The sequence below is a fragment of the Martes martes genome (genome assembly GCF_963455335.1).
Source record: "Martes martes genome assembly, chromosome: 4".
Lineage (NCBI taxonomy): Eukaryota > Metazoa > Chordata > Mammalia > Carnivora > Mustelidae > Martes > Martes martes.
Genome location: NC_137891.1, coordinates 165403631 through 165416555, shown reverse-complemented (window position 1 = coordinate 165416555; position 12925 = coordinate 165403631).

The window sequence follows — 12925 nt, the reverse complement described above, 5'->3', positions numbered from 1 at the left end:
AAAAATCCACATCCTGGAGCCCCTAAAACACTGAAGAGAGGAGGAGAAAGAAGATGGTGGGAGAGACAACCCAAGGGGACCCTTGGAGAGAAGAGGACCGGGGAGGTTGAAGGCCACAGGAATGAGGGATGGTATCTCCTACCTGTGCATCCATATCTATGGTGAGCACTGTCCCTTCAAATGGTTTCTGTGCCCCTGTGATTGAAGATGCAGCTCCGAGACAGTTGCTGTGTTTACTGCCTCTTTGCACTTTGGATCTCCCTCTGCTCCCACCAGCTCTTCTGGCGGAGGCCACCACAGGTGGCCACGCAGGCTGCACAGCTCCATCGGGCACCAACTAAGAGCTACAACAGACACAAGCTTCATACCAACCCGAAGCCTGCCTGCCAGACGCAAGAGGAGTGCCAGGCCCCGAGAGGTCCCACAAGAGCTCAGCACACATCACACGGGGGTGGTGAGCTCCACTGCCCACCACGCCCGCCCTGGGAAGGAAGCCGTGGAAAGGATGTCCATCCAGGACAGAATCACTAGCAGTCAACCCCATCGCTGCCACATGCAGAAAGCTAGGAATGGGGCCCTCACCCTGCCAGATCTTCCAACTTTTTGAGACAAACAGGGTCCAGAGTTTTGAGTGAAATCTCCTGATTTTTGGAAACTTTCCCAAATTTTTTAATAAATACTATAGGGCAAAAAGAACACATTTACTGGCCAAAGCCAGCCCATGGGTCACCAGTCTGCTCCCCACTGCCCCCACTGTACTGTATCTGCTGTGTCAACTTTATCTCTTTATGCTCACAGGCTAAGCCCCACCAGGTAAGCACGAGTCATCCTCATTTAGTAAACAAGGACACGGAAACTCAGGGAGGGGACACAGCTGATGAGCACCACAACTGGAGTCTGTGTTTTCTGAATTACTCCCTCCAGACCTGAAAGCCTGGGGTGAGGGGTTCCCCTAGCCACAGTGTCTCACTCACTGCTCATGTGGGGTGAGGGCTGATGCTTTGGTCCAGCTCCCAGAGGGGCTACCCCCCAGCAGGGTCCGCATCGGATTTCCCTCCTGCTTGGGCTCAGCTGGGGTTGTCAGCCATTTCCCCAGGGCCTTCCCTGATGGAGCAGGGAGATAGCAACCCCAAACCGCCCTCGGCCTGGGTCACACTGAGAAAGCGGGGAGGAGACCATGTGGCCAAGGACCCCAGTTAAAACAGAAACAATGGGAGCCCGATTCTCCATCCAGAACCTGGGCTTCTGCTTCTGAGGATGGTTCCCCTTGACTGAGTCTGGATGTTAAGACCATCTGGCCCAACTTTGTTTTATGATCGTTATTATGGGGATGGGACTTTATGATACAGGAGGATGCAAGCTGAATGTTGTTTCCATTAGGGGAATCGGTAACTTGCTCGCCCCCGTGAATGCTGACCAAGCCTGGAAGAAGGTCTCTGGTGGCCAGCCACGGAACTCTGGCCTCAACTTTGACCTGCACGACATTTTTATTAATGACTTAGCTGAAAATATAAAAAACCTATTTACAAAATTTGTAGTTGATTAAAAAAAAAAAAAAAAGAATGAGCAGATTGCGGAAACATCAACAGGATCCAGATGGCTCTAGACAGGCTGGACTGATGGACTGAATCTAATAAGATAAAATAAAACAGAGGTAAATGTCGGGTCCTGAACTTGGCTTCAAAAAATCACTGCTCAAGGACAGGTTTGAGGTGGGCGGGACAGTAATGGGATTTCGCAGCAGCAAGTTTTAATGAAAGCTGGAGCTTTAGTCAACACAGCGTAGCTAGGACGCTAACAGAACAACCCAGGATGTTCAGCACTGCAGTGTTTACGATGGCGTTAAGGCGGGAAACTCTCTTTGTCTGACAGAGACAGTTCCTCTTCATCTGCACAACTGACAGCTATATACCCATTAAAATTCATGGCATAAGAATACATTAATGACTTATTCTTATAAAAATAGTGTTAAATGAAAAACAGCAGGTTACAAAGTAAAATGTGCAGTTTGAGTCTTTTTTTTTTTTTTTTTTTTTTTTTTTTTTTTTTTTAGTGAGGAAAAACCTGCGGAAAGATAACACAGGGCGAACTTGGCAACACCAGCTGGTATCAGGAGCGACTTGGGTATGGGGGCAGGGTTAGGTCTTAGTAAGTGTGTAAAGTTTGTCAAGGTTTTAGAAAGTTAATGCAATCCTCACACATGTAGAATTCTAGTGTCTAAAAAGTTGGAGGGACACATGGGTGGCTCAGCTGGTTAAGCGTCTGGCTTCAGCTCAGGTCATGATCCCAGGATCTCAGGATCGAGTCCCACATCGGACTCCCTGCTCAGCGGGAAGTCTGCTTCTCCCTCTGCCTGCTGCTCCCCTGCTTGTGCACTCTGTCTCTCCCTCTCTTTCTCTCTCCGACAAATAAATAAATAAATCTTTAAAAAGTTGGAAAACAAAGTTCTGCTGGCCTTTGGCACAACCGAACCGGGGGTATCTGAGTGTCGTTCCAGGTGCCTCCCTTTAACAAAAGACGCCTTGGAGAGTGATAGCCCGTGAGAGCGATTTGTGCTGTGCTGACAGTGCGACTGGACGTGTGCGAAGTTCTTGTAATCAATTATCCTATTCAGTGGTTTCACCCATGCTTTCTCCATTTTATGGACAAGGTTCAGAGAGGCCAAGGAACTTGCCCGACATCATACAGTTAATGACCAGAAGCACCAGGATTTGCATTTCGAAAAGGAAACTGCAGATAGACCGCTTCCCTACAAACACTACACATGTTTCCAAGCACAAGGCTTCACCCCTAGACATAGCCCGGGAATCCTCAGTGTCAGGAGTGGCCCCCCGGGGTTCTAAATGACTCCAGGTCCCCCCATCTCGGGAGATACTGGGAAGGTGCCATGGGGACTGACTGTTGGAGCCCTCCGGACTGAATTTCAGAACCCCAGACTCTGTCATTAAGATGCTGTCTCATAGAAAGTGAAGAAATTTCAACTGTCAGATTTGGAGGAAATTAAAGAACATGGAATTTGGCTTGTGGGGGAAACTAGGAAAGTTAGCACAGGGTGATGTAAAAAACTAGTCACATTCTCCCACCTCAACCCAGCCCAGCCTCTAGGATTCATTTTCAGCTCCTTCTCATCAAGAACTGAACAGCCTAGAAGATCTGTAACACCTTGGGTGCCAGCCCATAACAGGTCAGCCAAAGGGTCTCTCCTACCTCAGGGGAATTTCCTTTAAGGGAAGAAAACCCGTGGCAGTGGGCCCAGAGAACCGATCAGCAGAGCAAGTACATCTGCAGTGCGGGGAGAGGGGAGGCAACTCTCTCTGGGCACACCTTGTGGGATCAGAGCTTTTAGCTCCCCCCTCTCATCTTGGAAATAGGGGGACTCATCGGGAGGAGGGAGAGACTCGTGGCGTGTGAAGCTGGAGGGTAGAGCCAGTTTTACAAGCAAGAGCAAGAGAAGCACATTCCAGCTCCCCGCCAGTGACGTCCTGCGGTGGGGTAGCGCTGACCTCCGAAGCAGGGGTCTCCTGGTGGGCAGGCGTTCAGCAGATGCTGGGCAGTCACTGGTAGTCAGACACAGCAGGGAAGAGATGCCCCCCACGCCCTCCACGTTGAAGGTTGTGAGAGTCAGGACTTTGGGTTGTTCCGCATTATTTCCCCAGGTCCTTAGCACATAACCTCGATGATAGTAGATGCTCAAAAAAAAAATTATCTGTTGAGTTAACTAATTAATTAGTGTGAGGAAGGGTTAGACCGGGTTGCCACCAAGGGTCCTTCTGGAACTCTGACTCTATGACCCCATGGAATTTTAAATCTATGTCTCTAAAGTCCTGATTGTATTCATCAAGACTCATTTCTTCCACTGTCTGTGCCCTTGCTTGCCACCACAGCTTCGTTCAGGCTATGCCATGTCGCCCTCGATGCTTCACATGGAATCCCCACATGACATGCTGTGATGCCACCGTGTCGCAAGGCCACCCACCAAGGCCCAGAAGCCGCACACCAACTGACTTGCAGTATTTTACATTTACAACGTAAGCAGCTACGAGCACGGGGCTGCAAACAAATCCTTGTTTGTTTGCCTTCTCAGTTATTTCCTTGGATTCTGCTTTGCAAAAGGGAAGTGTCGGATGTTGTCACCCCATGGGTGACTGGCTTTTCTGGCAGATTTGGAGCCTTAAACTCAAGTTTAATGCAGCTGCTCTGCATTGTAGTGATTTCCCAGTCCCACAGCAGGCAGACAATAGGACCAAGAAACTTCTCACTCAGACACTTGTTGTACAGATCGTCCCAGACAACTGAAGAGCCAGAGGACTGTTCTTCTATTTATTCCTATTCCTCTCTGAGTTGCAGAAGCCAGGATCAATGTCCTCCCCCTTTGCACACCCTTTCCCGAAGCTCTTCCAATACAGTAGCACAGTCTGGGAGCTGGGTCCCGGGAGGATGTCTCCTGGCACAAAATGGTTCTCCTGAAATTCATTGTTTATTTCCTTTCTTCTTACAGCTGGGGGCGGGGTGGGGGGGGGGCAGGACTGCAGAACAAGGCATCTGTCCTCTGTGAGAGTTCTCACTTCAGATGGTAAGTTTTATAGGCCTCAGACACGTCGTCTTGAAAGGGAAGCAGAAAGTCATGTCTGGGATTCCTAATCCAGTGCAAATGGCCATAGCCGACTCTTGCCCAGCAGAGTCAAATGGCCAAAAATTTAAATGGTTTCTGGCATGTAGGAGCCCTCCTGCCACCCAGGCCAGTTTCCAGGACCACCAGCAGAGTCCAAATGCATGCACGTCCTTCCCCACCACCCCAAAGTCAGCTCTTAGCATGGCCATCCGTCCGTGCTAATGTAACGGCCACATAACGGGACCCACAAGCTGCTGGAATGTTCTGTGCAGGCAGCAGTATATTGACGGACTGCGTGCACTTCCCAGCAGATGGAATCGTTACAGAGGGGGACTGAATCCCCCCACAACGAGGCAGTGAGCTCAGGGTGCCGCCCGTCCCCCTGTGTTCCCTGTCAGGATACCTTCCCCGGGTGTTTGCTTCATTACAATCTGTCGTGCAAAGGTTTTTCTTGCAGTGTATTCCGGGCTAATTTTAGAAATTTGTTTTCACCTTCCGACATTGATTCCTGGGGCAGCTTGCAAGCTGCCTGGAACGAAAAATCAATGGTGACAGCAGCGAAGTGGGCTCGGGTTCCTCATTAACCTGGAGCCCTGAGCAGCCCCAGCCCCATCTCCTCCCTCAGAGCTAGCTCTGGGCTAAAATGGGCAACCGGGAAGTTTTTCTTTGGTGCCCTTGGCCTTTCTGTTCTGAGCCCTTTCAGTCTGCTCGCTCCCCTCTTCTTTCCTAAAACTCACTCTCCACCAAGCATGAAGAATGGGATGCGGGAGAAGAAGCGAGGTCCGATGAGCGCCTACACGTATGCCAGACCTAGGCTAGGCTGTTTACCTGCATCGTCCCGTTTAAGCCTGCCAATAATTCTCAGAGTTTGGCATACGCCCCCATTTCACAGAATAGGAAACTGAGGCACAAAGAGATGCGGAAACAAGCCCAGTGTCACACAGTTAGTAAGGTGGGAACTAGATGATGCCTCTCTGACTCCAAAGCCCGAGCTCTCGCCATTACACTCCATTACACTGATAACCACCACTCTGCAGAAACTTAGGAGCAGGTGTCTGGGAGAACAGCATCCCCCAGGGACACAGAAAGCGTGCTTTCACCCTGCACCCAGCCGCCCCCACTCCGCTGAGTTCTACACCCAGGGACTAGCCCTAATGAAGTCTTCAGGGACATCGCGCTGTGCTCCTGAGTCTGGGCTCCACCCACGAGAGGCAGTGGAAGGGGCCAAGGAGGTTCTAATTGAGAATCCACAGATCCCCACAGCAGAATTGCAGCCCTCTGGCCTGAGGTCATCTGAAAGATTGTGCAGAACAGAAAGTGGATACTGGAGGTCTCTGAAACGAGTTAAAGAAAGCAGAGAGTGAGGCAGTGAATTCCAGAACGGAGAAGGAGATGAAGCGGGAGAAAGTCAAGGTCAGCCTTGTTCAGTAGTTTAACTAATGTTAAATTTTAGCCACATTTTTAAAAGGAAGAAGGAACAGGTGAAATTAGTATTGACGAGGTGTTTAACTCAGGATATCTCAAACGTTATTTCAACATATAATCAATATAAAAACTTGTTAATGAGACTTTACATTTCTTGTACGAAGTCTTTGAAGTCCCATGTGTATTTTACACTATGTACAGTCCATCTCAGGTCGGAGAGGATGATTTCGGGTGCTCAGTAGGCACCCCTCCCAAGCCCCATGGTTAGTAGCTACCACACTGTGCAGGACAGGGCGAGAGCCATGATTTTTAAATTATGTCCCATGGAACATAGCCCTCCTCAGGAATGTTCCAGGGATTCCCGAAATGCTTGGCTTTATTTTCACTTTTAATGGATTTAAACGCTTTAAATTAGCAATGTTTAAAAATTCACACATAGAGATGCCCCGTCCCAGATTTTAACACATTGGAGACAATCAATAGAAAAACATATTCATACTTGAGAGGAAATATTAATTCATCCTCTTGCAGAAGAAGTCACTACTGTAAAACATCTGATTTAATCTGATTTAAATATGAGTAACTTATATTAGATTTCAGTTAAGTGCTAACAATATGACCAACACATACCCCACATTTGGCCACGTGCTTCATGGGCATCACCTCAAATCCTCACGACAAATCTTTGGGGTGGGCAATATCATTCTCTTCATTTGCAGAAGAAGATGCTGAGACTGGTCTCTTCAACAAATTGCCCAAGGTGGCAGACAAGCAACAATGTCGGGATTCAAACCCAGCCCTGGCTGTCTACCTTCTAAAGCAAAGCCCTATAAGCACCAGACTCCAATTAAAAACAGAATCACCCACCATGCCAGTCTAAATTCCGAATCCTCTCAAACTCCAGTACCTTGTGTTGACTTCTTCCTTATACCCAGGCTAGGTCAGGACCCGCTCATGGGATCCTTCCACACATGCATACACACCACACAGCATTCTGTCTAGTTCGACCAACACTTATTGGCACCACAATGTGTCAGTATTAGCTGTGTTGCCTTTGTAGCTGAGAAGAAGCTTCTATATCCTGCTTAGCTCCCAACCATCTGGGAAGAGGTTGGATCTTATCCTGTAAATGATATGAAGCCAGTAAAGGGCTTGAGCAAAGGGGGTTGACAACAAAGACCAGATTTGTGTTTTAGAGAGCTCCCTCTGCTAGTTTCAGTGAGGGTAGATTGGAGGGTGCCAAGCTAGAAATAGGAAACCAATGAGTAGCTATTTTAGTGGTGATAGTAGATATGAGAGAGGACCATAGTGGATGGAAGCACTGGGTCTCAGGGATGGAGTAATCATTGAGTGGGGGCAGCAGAGAGAAAGCAGAGGATGATTCTGATTTCTGGTTTAGGTAGCGAGCTAATGGTGGGACCATTAACTAAAATGGGAAATACAGGTGGAAGGTCTGGGTCAAAAGGAATGTGTAGACATGATGAGTTTAGATTTTAATATTGGGGTTGATGTTGTAACTGACTGTTCAACATCCATTCAACCCCTCTGCCATCTGCCACAGAAATGTAGTTTCAGGAATTCACTCTGATCCAGGATGGACCCTAACTCACCCAATCACAATAAGCCATTCCCATGATAATCCCCCATGCCATGACTGATACAGAGCATAGGTCTAAACCAATGAGCACATAGCCTTTCCCTTTAGACTTCATTGGTGTAGGGATCATAAACTGACCCATGTGGACCCTAGGAAAGCATCTTTCTTTGACAGTCTTGGGAGAGGAGCTCCCTCCTGATGAGAACAGGAAAACAAGTAGTTCTGATTGCTACCAGCAGCTCTCCAACTCAGGAGGCTTGGGATAAGGCAATTCTGGGAGAAGAGTATAATGGAGAGAGAGAAAACCCTGGACTCTGGAAAACTCATTGGACCAATGGATCAAGCCATGCAAAAGCTCAAACTATCCTCTTATGTGAACTAATACATTTCTTTATTGCTTTAGCCACTTTGAGTTGGGATTTCTGTTATGCACAGCCTCAAGCTTCCTAACAGATATGGATATGGTGAATCAAGGAGACCAATACATGGAGTGTCCTGGAGTTGGGCAACACAACATGTCAGGGTGACCTACAGGACACAAAAGAAGCCGTGCCCATCAGGCAGATAGATAGCTCTTCAGTCTGAAGCTCAGGGAAGAAGTCAAGCTGAAGGTACATTTCTGGTGTCATCAGATGGGATGTAAATGTAGAGAAAGTCACCAAGACAGACCAAGGAAAGCATATAGAATGTTAAGAGGGGAGAAGGGCAGGGTCAAGGGCAGAATCCTGGAAATCACTGACTCTCTACTTTTCTAAAGAAAGCAAAGGAGTAGAAGGAAGGGAAGGAGAAGTTCTCAATGTGGGGAGGAGACTGAAAGAGAATGACCACAGAAGTGGGGAGAGGAGAAAAATAGAAAGAAGTGAGAGGGGAGGGATGGGATAACTGCTGAATGAAGAACACTTTGGAAAGAGACAGACACCAAAGGGGAATACTAATTAAGATGCAGGTCAAGCTACTCTAACAACGAGACTCATAAATAAAGCAGCTTAAATAAAATGGGAGTTCCTTTATCTCCCATATGACAATCCAGAGGGAGAGAAGGTCCAGAGCAGTAATCAGTTCTTTTCCACAAGGTCTCAAGGGTCCCAGGTTCTCTGACTTGTTGCTGAGCCATCCACGGGGTCTTGCCTTTGTTCGTGTTGATCACTGGTACTTTCCAACTTCCAGCCCATGAAAAAAAGGTTTCCCTTTCCGTGTTCGGTGCAAACAGCTTCCATAGAAGGATGCAGTCTGGACAGAAGTTGCAAGAACATCCCTTTGGCAAGAACTGAGCCCTTGGCCACACCTAACTGCAAGGAAGATTGGGAGAGAACGGACAACTGGGGACACTTAGCAATCTGGCACTGGGTTCTAGAAAGTTGTAGTAGGTGCTATACAGGCAACAACCCCCTCTACTCCTCAAGTTTATCATCGAGGCTTATCTGCATTAATACCTTAATGCAATCTTACCAGTAAGATGTTATGAGTAAGTCTGAGGATCTAACGTATAGCATGGTGACTATAGTTGACAATACTGCATTGCATAACTGAAATTTGCTGACAGTAGATCTTAAACCTTCTCACCCAAAAAAGGGGAGAGGAGGTAACTATGTGAGGTGATGGTTGTGTTAATTAACTTGACTGTGGTAACCCTTTCACGATGTGTATGTATATCAAATCAGCACATTGCACACTTCAAATATATTACCACTTTATTTGTCAATTATTCCTCAGTAAAGCTGGGGAAAAACACATAGAAGGGACAAGAAGAAAATATCTAAAAACTTGAACACATGGAAGGAAATGGATAATCTTAGAAAATCCTGAAGAATTTCAGACTCTCCAATCACATTTCAGCTGCCGCCCCCTTGCCCACTCCGGAGATGGCCTTGCAGCCCAGTTAATGCTGCATGACCTGCTGGTGGTGTCCAAGCACTCCTGGCCCTGCCTCCTGGCCCATCAGCTCAGCTCCGGGAATGCACACCACAACCAGGCAGAAAGAGGAAAGCATCACATTCAGGTGCTTTGCACTATGTAGGTCATGATTCTTTTTTCTGCTTTTTATCTCCTCCTAACCACTGACTCTCTCCTTAAAACTCCTCCCCCTGGCCTGGCTATTGCTTAAAGCTATCCCTTTATTTCTGTCCTTCTCTTCACCAATGCAACCACCAACTTACTCCCAAATCCCCTGCAATCTGGCATCTGTCCCATCACTTGGCTGAAACTGTTGCCTGGGTCATTAAATTTAGTGGTCTTTCCTTGGCCTTCTTCCTGCTCCACCTGGCTGGGTCTTGTGAGACACAATTGGCCATCCCTTCCTTGAAACTCTACCTGTGTTGTTTGCTGTGATGAGCCACTCCACACTCCTGCCCTCTCTCTTCATCTCCTAGTCTTCCCTACGTCTTTCTTTCTGTGACTCCTCAAAAGACACACAGAGGCTGACGCAACTTCTATGTGGGGCAGTCATCCTGCTAAAGTGAAAAAGACATCACCTCAAACCCCAGATTTGTCCCCTGTTTGCTGTATAATCTTGACCAATTACCTAGCACCTCTGAGTCCATTTCCTCCCTGGGAAAACAAGGATGCAAATACCCCTCTCTCAGGCTTTGTATTATCAGGCAAGGCAAGTGCTTAAAAAACAACCCCAAAACTTCAGGGGCTTAACAATAATGTTACAGTTCAATGAATGAGGAGAGGCTAGGGGATACTACAGAAGATTACACAGGAATTGGACCCAGTGGCTCTACCATCCCCTAGGGCTCAGCATCCACCACTGGATTTTCTGTTTCAGCCGACGACATGAGAAAAGACTGAGCAAGTGCATGTATAAGATTGTGCATGATATTTTTAGGGGATAGAGAGGTAACATAATATTACTCACACTCCATTGGCCAGAACTCAGTCACGTGACTTGATCTATTAGCAAGGGATGCTGGGAAATGTAGTTCCAATAGGAAAAAGGGGGGATCTAAGGAACACATAGTATCCATCTATCTATGGGTTGCTGTGAAGATGGAAATCACAGAAGTGAATCCTGTGACCTTTCTGGAACATAGTAGATGTTATATGAAGAGTAGCCTTTAGTAGTCATTTTTTTACTGTTTGTCAACTTTCCCTGGTGTTTAAAGTCTATACAGACAAAGGCTGAGATAAATAAGGAGACTGAGGGAGCAGACAGAGACTAAAGGGGGAACAACTCTTGTAGACAGAAATGCAAGTGCAGGCCAGGTTTGGGGTGCAGGTAAAAGTCGAGTAGGCAGTGTGGGTAGGGGGCTCATGGGGAACAGAGAGCCCAATGGCACTGAGCACAATCTTTGATTTTCCCACTAGCCCTGGCTCCCACCTGAGCCAGAGGGGTTTAGAAAGATCTGAGTTTCCTTGGAAACCATTTCTCTGGCCCTCTCTGCACGTCATCAGCCAAGTTGGTTGTAATCAAACCCCCACGGGGCAGAGAATGAGCTCTCAAACTGCCATCCTGGGGTTCCATCCAAATTACTTGCATTCTCTATTTAAATTGGTAATTTCCCCACAAGTGCTCTCCCTGCCCATCCCGAAGATTGCTGGGAAGGGGGAGCTCTAGGCATGCACCCAGAACACAACCCAGGGTCCTTGGGAGTACCTCCAGGCAGCCACAGCAGGTCAGGACCTTTATCCTGAGGCCCCTCCAGCCCACAGAGGGAGGAGCCTAGACATGAGCAGTAAAGGAGAAGGACCTATATGGGCTGTACCCTGTGAGTGACTCGAGAATGATGGGTTCCATTATCTAAACTGGATTTCAGGGGTACTGACTGATCTACCTTTTGCAGGTACACACTTTGGGAAGGGATAGAGCCTGGGTCAGGACACCAGATAATCTTAAAGTACTCAGAGCCAAGGCCACAGGACTAGGGGCCATCTGTGGAAGTTCCAGAGTGTCAGGCAGAGAGATTTCAGGAGCCTCTGAGGCCACCCAGCTCCATTCCTTAGTCACAAGACAGCCCTGTCACCAGTGGCATTATAGAAAGTGAGAGTGGACCTCACCCCCTTTCTTCCAGAATGGGCAGAAGGCCCATCTAAAACAAGGACAAATACCCACAGACCCATGCTTAGATAGCCATATACACGCATGTGTGTACATGAGAGTACATACATATTGGAGAGCCATACTTGTGTACAGATAGACACATACCTGTGTGCCTAGATGTCATGCATACAGACCCCCTTTGCTGGGCACACCAGGTGTGTTCATGTTCCTGCTGGACCCAGGGTGAGGCTGCAGCACATGGCGCACAACCACACACACCAGCCTCCGTGTACATCCATGTTCATGCCCCAGTCCTGCCAGCCATCACCGCACGATCCATGACTGACGTGTGGACTCGGACACCAAGGAAGGGAGAGCTGGGCCAGGAGGGAAACCCTGCTTCACAAGCGGCTAAGCTGGGGACAGTCTGGATTCCAGATCACTAGACAGATCCAAGGAGCTGTGGCAAATTGAGTCTCATAATAGGGGCACCTGGGAGTCCAGTCTAAACCTGAATGCAGAGGTGGGGCATGGAGCAGCTGGGAGCCGGGGGCAGAAGAGGGTTCCTTCCTGGGTGAAACAGGTTCCCAGACTTCCTGGAGAACTGCAGGGACCAGGTACCGCCCCCCCCCCCAAGGCCTTACTCCCAAAGGTGAAGCTGGATTTTAGGGCCTTATTCCAGAGGAGAATAGGTAAAAACCAGGAACCCGCCATTGGCCTGAACACCTGCAGTGAGGGGAGAAACTGGGCTGGTGGCGTCGAGTGCCTGGGGACCTCCAGCTCTCAGATCCTGCGTCCAGGAAGCATAGTTGGTACCAGGCCCACCCACTGCCATGTTGGGCTCCGCACCCAGAGCCAGACTGGGTCAGGGTAAGCTCAGGGTGTTGGCAGGCCAGGCCTGTGGACTCTAAAGGTATCTGCAGCTGAGAGGACTAGGGGAAGACAGACCACCCAGCTTCTGAGCCAGCCAGGCCCTGAACGCTGTTATTCCCTTTGCCACGAAGAAGACAACTGGATGACTCAACCTCCATCCCCAGAACCTGCCCTTGGGGCCCCTCCTCCCCCTCAGCTCTGAGGATCTTGGTCATGCATGCTCCCTGGTGTCTCTTCTCACTTCGAGGAAGCTGGGAGCCAAGCCACACACCTGAGAGGGATGGGGAGCAGGTGTTGGATTCAACTCTCAGAGTCCCTACCATTTCTCCCCCAGCCCCAGCAAGGAAGAGAATCCCACAGAGCACCACAGCCTGCCTGCTCCTTTCTGAACAGACGGGTGTGAGACAAGAAATGAGAATTCCAGCAGGGAAGGCAC